Below are 10,829 nucleotides of genomic sequence, written 5' to 3' on the forward strand. Positions count from 1 at the left end.
GCACATAAGATTTGCAACATCATATTATCTCTGTGTGTTTGTTATTCTAAGATTCTAAAGGCATTCTCCCCTACATAAGTATCCAAATCAAGAGATTTACTACAAATCAAGAGATTTCATTTGCAAATGAAAGTGTAAAGAAAATGAAAAAAATGTCTAATTTGTTTAAAGCACAGCACAATATAGGAAATGTGTTAAGGTGAGCAGCAATATTCTATTTTTGCTAACATTTTATAACTGTATTGATTAGACTGGGAACTGTCTTAAATGAGGCATTTTGGATTTCCCTTGTCAAACGCAGCATTTCAAATGATGTCTCAACAAATTCCCTCAGAAAAGTAAAGAAGATGATTGGAAAGAATAATAAGTATATTCATGTGCAAAGTTTCATGCAGAGTAATTTCAAATTCTGCGGTATTTTGAGCTTCCTTTTTCTTTTGAAAAAAAGATTTCTTGGTTAACATTCATTAACTATACCCCTGCTGATAGCAGAAAAAGATTTAACATACACTCTCTCTCTCTCTGGGTGAGAAAGAATATAACAGAGTTAAAATAGCCCTGAACTAGTGATGCAAAAACATACTTTTTTCCCCAAGCCTACTGCTTATTAAAATCACATTCCCAAATGAAATGTATATTAAAATGCTTTATAAATACATTTGCATTTACCCATTAAATAGTTGAAAGAAATATACAAGGGCGTATATGTGTGAATATGAAAGGCAATTTTATGTAGTTATTTCTGTATAAATACATAGTACGTGGACATATATCAATATATATGTAATATATGTGTGTATATATGTATATATACATATAATATATGTATTTGTACCATTAACCTGAACAAAACAATATTAAATTCATTATCGATAAGTGGATCCTAGTTTCCAGCATTTATAACCATATGTTCAAGAGCCTCAATGACATATGAAAAAGAAACTATTTAAAATCTTCCTTGAGTGCTTACTTCAGCAGCTCATATACTAACACTGGAACAATACAGAGAGGATTGACATGGCCCCTGTGCGGGGATGACAGGCAAATTCATGATGTGTTCTGTATTTTTCTGGTATCAATGGAAGGGGAAGCCCTTGGAACTGTAGAGGCTCAATGCCGCAGAGTAGGAGAATGCTAGGGCCGTGAGGCAGGAGTAGGTGGGTAGGGGAGAAGGAGGGAGGGGGATGGGATAGGGGGGGTGCAGAGGGGAAATTGAGAAGGCAAATTAAATTTGAAATGTAAATAAATAAAATAACCAATAATAAATAAATGAATAAAATCCGCCTTGAAATTAAAAGTCATGACTTGTTTAATAGATTTTTGGGGGGATAACATGGGGTTTCATCATATCCTATAATGAACATTGTCAACTATACTTTTATCATTAAAATTCCGGTATGTCTATGTATATTATAATTAATCTACAACTATATTTCTCCTTTGATCTCGCATCAAAGATTTGCTTCTACATGTAGTACTTAGTTCTCATCTAAAAAGTATATTTCATTGATCTTTTCCTCTTTTCCCCTCTGCTGGAAATTACTTTTTCTCTACCTGTTTCTTCCTCTTATACTGTTACCACTGCAGGGTTCCAACTTTTAAAGTGATATTCTTTTAATTTGTGATCTTCATTTTCTTCCATTATAGTCTTGTACTCTCAGGGAACGTTTCATATCTCTACCAGCAGTTCGTAAATCACAGTGACCTAGCACCTACATCAACACTGCTGGGGAATGTATAAAAAGATATCATTGTTGTGATCCGTGGGGTGACTTTAAGCCCCTCTTCTTATACAATCTGTGTCCATAGAAACAATGATGGTGTGCCTTCTTGATTCTTGGTTATTCTCACTTTTGATACTTGCCTGGGTTCTGATTTCTTTATGTGAAAGATATTTGTTGTTGGTTTTTTTCTTTGTTTTTTTTTTTTTTTTTTTTCCTAAAATAATTCTTTAGGGAACTATCCAGAAAATCAACCCTTTGTATTTTGGAAATGGTCTTTTACCTACTAAATCTCCTCACTGTCCAGACCATTCAGAACAGTTCCCAATTCTAGTGAGTATATGTCCAAAAGTGTACTAAATATCTCGACAGGATTTTCTAGAAGCTTATTGAGTACACCGGCTCTGAAGTCCAGCCCATCAATTTCTCTTTGCATCAGCTGTTCTAGAAAAAAAATTTTTTTTTTAATTTCTAAGAAGAAATCTGACAGAGTAAATAGTTCTCTGTCCCACGTTCCCACACTAGCCTGGTTAAATCTTGTCAGTGATGTTTCTTTCTTATGTATCATAAACATTCATTGTTCTTTCCATTTACACATCAACTCAAACTTCACCTAATTTTTATATTCAGTGTTATACAAAATCTTTTGTTATTCATTCTACCTATCTTATTATCTTATAGACTTCTTATTTTCCCATTTCTGCTAAATTCATTCACATAAAACACAGCTCTGTCTTGATTTTTTTTTTTGTATATAATGATGCCTCCCATCTTCTACTCACTTTGAGTGTAAGTCCTTTAGCTATCTAAAACAATAACCTCACTGTATGGTTCATAGCTAAACATCATGCTGCATTTCCTCCAAATTTATTTTGTATTCTAATAGAATAATTTTTTGGCATTAAATGTCTCCCACACATTATGTATGGTAGGCTTGTTTGCCAGACTGTGGTACTAATGGAAGACAACAGAATCATTAGGAAGAAGAGACTGCTGGGATGTTAGGTTATATGGGGAATGCCTCTAGAAAATATGCTGGGACTCAGGTATCTTTTTTTTTTCTCTCTGCTTTTTATCCACCATAATGTAAGCTGTTGTCTCTGCCATAATGTACTTCTTTTATAACAAATCAATAGGGTCAAATGGAAGTCTACTCAAACCTTGATCCAAAAACCTGTTTCCTCTATTATAAAATACCTAGTATTTTATTAAAACAATGAATAATATTTTTCTTCTATATGTCCTTAACAATGTTGGAAAAATACATGAATGTGTGCACATGCACACACACACACACACACACACACACACACACACACACAAACACACTCAACACACCTTAAAGTTTCCTAATCATCTTGGCATAGAGAGCTAGAAAGATTTCCTTTACTCTCAAATAGTACTACAGTTGATTGTGACTTTTATCTTCTTTGTGGTGCGAGTATTGAAAGATGGAAGAGCTGTCAGAGATTCCTACAAGTGAGCTACACCTAGCCTTTAACTGACTGTGATTCCTAATGAATTCTCCAAGGTGAACTGTCATACATTAGTCCCCATTTATGTTCTTGTGACTGCTTCCATAGAATGAGTATGCTACTCTTTTTTTTTTTTTTTTTTTTTTGCATTCCTACAGCTAGAGAAGCAGAGACTCCAAAAAACCTTCTATGGTGCATAAATAAATGAATTAGCATTTATTTATGTGAAGGATAATGTGATTCACTGCTAGTAATAAAAAGAAGTGAGCCGTCATCAAAACATACTCTGATACATTTTCATGGAGAGTTCTAAGCATTCTATTGACTGAGTTCTTCCAGATGGGTAGAATTTGAGACTGCCTTCCAGTTCTACATGTCACATTGCCTAGGATAAAATTATCACATGAGTTTGTTTCTGGATTAAAACACTACCCTCAGCTGTAGGTTTTGTTAAAAACATAAAGAATCCTCATCCTATCTATACAATCATATTTCTAAGTTTCTATTTGATTCATCCCTATAGATGTCACTGTTTGCTCTAATGGAAGCGGTACTGGTAGATATTTTTTATCTGTCTAGGTAGGTTAAAATAAATGAGTCTCCATAAAATATCAGAGTTAAATAATGAATTCTTTTTCTCAAATAATAAATGGTAATTTATTTTTTGTGACAGGCATATTCAAATTACCATATTTCTCATTATGAAGAACTGAGGCTTGTCACAGTCCAATATTCTTTAATCAGTCAGATGATTTCCTGGCAAGAGTAGAACTTGTTTTGAAGTATCTATATTTCAAAAGATCTTGTATGTCTTGTAGATATGGTGAAATCTTTTCTTCTCTCTTGATTCTGAAACCCTGGAATTTAAATCTTATTATAGTCTTCATATTGTGGTAGCTATTGTGGGAAATAGAGGTTTGTAACAGTGCCTGGGGTTTGAAGGCAGTTGAAAGAGTACAAAAGTCAATTCTTCCAGTTGTCTATCAAATAAAGTGCATAATACATAGTAACAAGGGAGTTTAGACATGCTAGGCAAAGATATTTTACATGCATTCTCAAATGGTATCCTAAGAATATTGTCCTTAAATAGAACTCATGGAGATTCCCCTGAAGGGTATGGGCATGTGCTCTAGGAAATGTAATTAGACAGTTGAAGGTTAAAGCACAGGCAGGAGGATTGCTGTCAGAGTGTATCTTCTTGTAAAATGGATGCAAAGCAATCTAGTAATTCCAAAATTCAAACAAAAACCCATACAGGCAGAAAATGCTGCTATAAAACTTCCTATACAGTGGTTTCATTAGAGAGTATAGCCAACTCCTGAAGCATAAAGATTTACAGAAATTACTATATTTAAGGTAGAGTGGAAAGCTCAAATATTACACATTAAAAATCTGTATACTAGGTGTCTCACAGTAAATCACTATCGTTTAAAAGGACAAAAGCACAAATGTGTAGATGGAAAATGGTTCTGCAAATATATTCCAAGTTTTAAAAGTGTGATGCGAACCTAAGAAAAAATAAATTCATAATTTGTAGAAAAATACTTCAGTTACTTCCAACTCTTTCTTTTTGTTGATAATATGTATAGTATTACATTGTTTATCTACTGAAATATTTGATCTTCAAATTGCCATAAGTTATGAAGCAGTTCTGTGTTGGAGGATAGCCTTCTGTCCATAGCTGTAAGTTATTATAACAATGGGATCTTCATGTCTTTTCCTGACAAGTGACCTGGTATCTGGGAGTAGAGCTCCTTAGAAAGCCCCTGAAGCTGTTGTTCTGAGAATAAACGTCCTCAGTGCCCTGGTTACAGGTGATGTGCATGCCCTACAGTAGAAGACTGAACTCTGAATGGTTACGGGTCTGAGATATGAATGTAGAGAGAAGATTCTTGGTTCAAAACATGCATATTCCAACTTATTTCAGGGTCTCAAGTTCAAAGTGAGTTCTGATAAAGTATTGTAGATACTCGGAGATGGAGCATTTAAATGTCTTCAGAACTTTGCAACTCCAGGGTAGTACTCAGCACTGTCTAGTCTTCCACCATAAGACATAAAAGCCTCTTTTCAAGCTAACGCAAAGGACTCTTGACTCTTAACTTTATCCTTTAATTGCTGGTCTTCAGCTTTTCATTATCCCTGTAAGCTATGAAGGCAACTTGACAGTAATCAGCCAATGCCAATAATTTGGGAGGTTTTGTTCACTTGTATCTTTCAGATGCTCAAATTGTCTCACTTTTACAAGCTGTCTTCTCCACAGGACTGTATTTTTCAAGGTTACTAACGTTGAAGCATTTGTCAGTTGTACTATCAACCCTCCCCAGGGACACATCATGTGGTAATCTCACTGCATTATATCAAGAAGATCATATGTTCTATGTTGTCTGAGATTGTCTTGACTTGTCCTGTGGTCTGTGCATATTTATAAACAGTATTTTCTTTCATTCTGAAGACATGCATAAGAAATTTACAGTCATTTGGATTTACATACAAAGCTGTGCTTATTTGTCTCACTATTGTCACAAATTATCTGAAAAGGTACCTTAAAGAAGAAAAACTGCATTTTGGCAGAAAGTTTCCCATTTCAGCCCATTGATGTAGGAAAGCCTGGTGGAGAGATTCCCTGGTGGCAATGGCTTCTCACGTGGACAAAGAAGAGAAACAGTCTACAACCCAAAACAGAGGCCACCAATTCAGCAATACATTACGTTCCAAACGGTCCACAACTTCCATAAACAGACTTAGAGTCAAACACAGCACCTTGTAAGGGACATTTCAAATACAAACTGTAGCAGCCACCATCTCTGTGCACTTTCCTCTTAGTGTAGATCTTTACCCTTAATACCCTTGCTAACAATGCTATTGTTCAAAGTATGTTCATTGTCTCATGTCATTCATTCAGTGCAACCATAGTTCTCCCTGGCATGTAAATCCATTATCTTTCTATGGAAAAAGTCCACTTGGAATCTTCAGTTTGATGCTGGAGTAGAACTTCAGACTCCTTTATAATTATAGACATTTTACATATGAGCAATATTGCATATAGGGGACCATTTGGACAATCTTTCCTTAGCTTCTCCTTTTTACACGAAGGACAGAGTTTTAAGCTATCCGTTTATCTTTACTTTTCATATATGACATAATTCCCAAGTAATCATGCTAGGGCATTTCTATGGGTAATAATCTCTGAAATTCCAGTGAAAGATCTCCATTGTAATGTACACTGCTCTCATTTTCTTGGGCATTACCCAGAGCGTGTGATGAGTCATGAAAAGAAGAGGTTGACGAATTTGAAAGGAAAGTGGATTAAAGTGTATTTACATCTTTCTATGTTGTTCTCCTTTGAGACAGATATGGAATAGGACATCAACTTCTACATAGATAACCAATCATAAAAACATGTCCACAAAATTCAGCAAACCCGAGTATTTCTACATTCTCAACAGCAAATGAAGTGTCACATGACAGAACAGTTGCGGCAATTACTAGTAGTGGTATAGCATGGTCCCTAGTTAGTTTTGAATTTCATACCATTTTACAGTGATTTTTTTTTTCTTGGTCTAGTAGCTGCAGTGGAATGTTATCTGTGACCTAAATGCTTTAGTTTTATCATAGCACAAAAGTGGGGTTTTGGAAGACTTTCAATGTAAAATAGATCTTTTTGACCATGTGAGGCAAAGAGTCTTTAAAATTTCCTACAGAGAAAAAACTCATTTGAGTTTCATTGCGTTCAGCTGTTTGCTTTTTATTGCTCATTTAAAGTCCTTGTAGCCCTTTGACTTTCTTTAAACCAGCAGAGAGATTTTACAGCACATAAAAAAAAAATATCTTGCTTATTTGATTAGGTACTGCTACACACAAGGAGCTGTCAGAATATTAGCTAGGCAGGACTGCATCCCCAGATATCAGGGCTACACTGAAAATCACCTTGGAAAGCCCTTAGGTGCTCCTGACATCATTTTGTCTTTCGGCCATTGTCTGCCTTAATACAAGAAACTGAAATGTACACTGTATAAATGCTTGATGTTAGTGCATTTACCATGTCGAAAACAGCACTTAGGATGCAGGTAGAAAGTCTGCTAAGATTCACAATTGCATGCAGTGCAACAAGAATAATCAAAGTTTGGCTCATGAATATTACTCTACAAAAAAACTCACCAATAATATGTCTTAGAGCTTAAAATGTAATATTTTATTTATATTGGAAATGTTCAGAAAATATTATTTAAGCAATGAAAAAATTTCAACATTCTGTGTATTTATTTGATAGTCAAAGGCTGTCTAAAAAAATATGTACATTGACAACAATCCTTCTTGCCATGAAATAGAGAAAAATAAAATAAAATGGTATATAGATAGTATAATTTACTCTAGCACATTACAGGTTCCCCAGAAAAGTCAATCTTAGATAAAAGGTGTCTGTTACCACCATAGTTTTGCTCCATATGTTTGTTGTAGCTTTGGCTTATGAGAAGTTATTTTGGGAAAAGATGGGCAAAATCTTCCAGATCCTCGCTGCTTACTTCATTTTGCACAGACTAGTAGAAAAGTATAGCATTCATTACATTATGCATAATCAAAGCACTTTTAGTCACTTTTGCACCATTGTGACCAAAATACCTAATAAAACCAGTTAAAGGGTGTGGTGTTTGTTTTGACTGATCATTTCCAATCCATCATGGCAGAAGACAATGAGGAATTCCTGGTTGTATGAGTCTATGACACAGGGTTTTCACTGGAGGCTTTCTTAGGGTTACTGTCGCTGTGATGGAATATGATGAGCAGAGCAACTTGGGGAGTGCTGTAACAGGATCCAAGAATGGAGCACCAGGATCCAAAAATGGAGCACCAGGATCCAAGAATGGAGCACTGGGAGAAGAGTTCTAAGCACTTATGAGAAAACTCCAAGGAAGTATGACAAGAGAGAGACTTGAGTTTCTTTAAAAAACACAAAATTGTTCTTGGGATGTTCTTTCATGCTCCTCCCAGATGTCCAGGACAGGAGTAAGTCTATTTCAAGTTATTCATTAATTATTGTTATTACATTATTCCTATTTTTATATGCCTGTATGGAAAAATATGTTTTTGCTAACTGCAGCTTGTCTGACCTGTGATTGTATGTTTTACTTGTGTTTGTTTACTCATGTGACTCTTCATAATGTTTAATGTATCAACTGTCTGTTGTTCTGACTAAGGTTGGTTATGCATAAGGTTTTAGGCTGCCTCATTTATCAGTTCTAGTCTTCCAAACTCCAGGATCTGCAGAGAGGCAAACTGGGGAAGAAAGGGTTTATTTCACAGTTTCATGTAACAGTTTAACAACAAAAGGCAGCGTGAACAGGAACTCACACAGGCCAAGAACCTGGAGGCAGAAGTTGATGCAGAGGCCATGGAAGGGTGCTGCCTATTGGCTTGCTTTGCATGGCCTACTCAACCTGCTTTCATATAGAACCCAGGACCACCAGTATAGAAATGGCACCAACCACAATGGGCTGGACCCTCGTCTGTCAATCATAATTAAGACAGTCCCTCACAGCCAGGTCTTATGAAGTCAGTTGAAGCTCTTTCCTCTCTGATGACTCTAGTCTTTGACAAACTGACAGAAAACTGGCCAGTAGAACATATTAACAGAACAGGAAGCTGAGACAACTACCAGAGGCAGGACTAAGGTTATAACCTTCAAAGCCCAGTTCCTAAAGATGTAAGTCCAGGGTTGAGACCCCACCCTCTTGTGGCTCCACATTATTCAGAAATAGCATGGACAGCTGGGAAACAAGTGTTCAAAACTTGGACTTGTGGGAGCTAGTTAACACTGAAAATGTAACAAGCCACTTCCAGAAATAAAGGGAGTCATCATTTATACTATGTAGAAGTTTATCTTAGAAACTATGATAGACTGTTTTAGGAGCCTCTAATTACTCTCATTAATTTTACCCAAATTTAGATTTCCTAAATTATAAATAATGTAAATTTGGTTATTTATTTATTGTCTTGCCATTATAATTATCAAAATGACATGTACTAAAAATAGATTACTAATTAACCTAGCTGTATTATTTAGATCATATAAAAATCATTTACATGTAATCACTGACTCTTTAGTACAAACTGATTTCTGTACTAGAGAGCACTGACTTGTGTTTCATAGTTTTTGTGATATATCATTATGGGCATATTGTACATCCAAATCATTTATCCTTACACATATAAAGCAAATTTAAATAAAGTTTAGATATTTATATGGGTATTTTTATTTTGCATATAACAAAAATAATTGTCTTTATTATAATTAGAATAGCAATGGTCAACTACCTCCATGTATTTTCCAATATAGAAATGATCTTACAAAAAAATCGAAGGTTATGTTCCAAGTTAGACTCACACTTAATTCAGGTCTAAGGCTCCTCATTCGTTCCTTTGCTTTGTGTCTGCAATTCTTCCATCTCTAGTTTCACTTACAGACCTTTGAGGCATTGTTTTCCCTACAGCCTTCTGACTCTGTTATAACTACTATGGAGCAAGCAATACAAATGAACTTTAAGGTGGGGAGTAATTTCTTAAAGCAAACTTGAACTTATACAGAGACTGCAACCTGATGCAAATGTTCAGAGCCCCCTCCCCCCCCCCCAGAGAAAAAGAACATGTGGAATTATCATTAGATTCCTGGGAACGTGGAAACATGACTACACATGCCAAGGCCTCTGATGAGAAGCAGTCTTCAACGGCAAGCTGTCTGGCAGACACGGTTTTATTTTTATAAGTTTTACAACGCTTGCTTAAGACTCGGCTGTTTCAAGACCTAGATTCCTTCTGATCCTGCAGTGAAAATACTGGTTTGTTCCCCCTTAAAAACTAGATATTATTCAGAAAAGTTAAAGGGAGATAATCAGCTAGGTAATTCAGGGAAACACACTTGCTTTGGTAGACAGACAGTAAGAAACACTCTTAGTCCACTCTCCATCGAGGTGTGAAGGAGTGCCCTGACAGTAAAGAGTGGGGTCCCAGTCTCAGACTGGAAACAGGACAGAGACAGAGACAAGCAAGCAGTGAGGTCTGCTTGGGCAGCGCTGCTACCATTTCTCCATCAGAACAACCAGGTTTTTCCATTACATACGTGGAAACACTTTCAAACGAACTGAAGTGTCACTCTTAGAAATACAGTCTTCAGGCTTCTTCATCACATAAATGAAATGAATATGGAACAATGTTTGAAAATAATATCCTGTTCAGAAGATCTTTCCATGTTTGAAAAAGAATAATATTCGTGGCAGTCATATTCATAGTGGTTTTTAACTTATTTCCCACATTTTTATACAGTCCCTATTTTCTCATGTTATAATTTGAAGTTTCATATGTATGAATTATTTGTACGTGTGCATTATGTGTACTTGTTCATTGTAGGTGGACATTATGTGTGGAGGACATAGGTTGACTTTGAGTCACTCTCTACCTTTAGTAGAAGAGTCGTTCTGAATTTGCTGCTCATTGATTAGGCCAGTTAGATTGACCAATGAGTTTCAATAGTTCACCTGTCTCTGTTGCACCTATTAACATGGTTGTGCATATATGCCACAACACCCAGTTTTTGCATGGATGCTTAGAAACTGAACTCATGTCTCCATGGTTGTAATAA

The 10,829-nt window shown here is 35.7% G+C and overlaps 1 non-coding gene across 1 annotated transcript; it reads left to right on the forward strand.

The window, feature by feature from the left end:
• Positions 1-962: 962 nt before the first annotated feature.
• LOC115064004 lies at positions 963-1,069 on the forward strand. The gene has a single exon (XR_003843844.1). It is a non-coding gene; the product is annotated as a U6 spliceosomal RNA (small nuclear RNA).
• The last annotated feature ends 9,760 nt before the right edge of the window (positions 1,070-10,829 follow it).

This window comes from Mus pahari, chromosome 4, assembly GCF_900095145.1.
Source record: "Mus pahari chromosome 4, PAHARI_EIJ_v1.1, whole genome shotgun sequence".
In the NCBI taxonomy this organism is placed as follows: domain Eukaryota; kingdom Metazoa; phylum Chordata; class Mammalia; order Rodentia; family Muridae; genus Mus; species Mus pahari.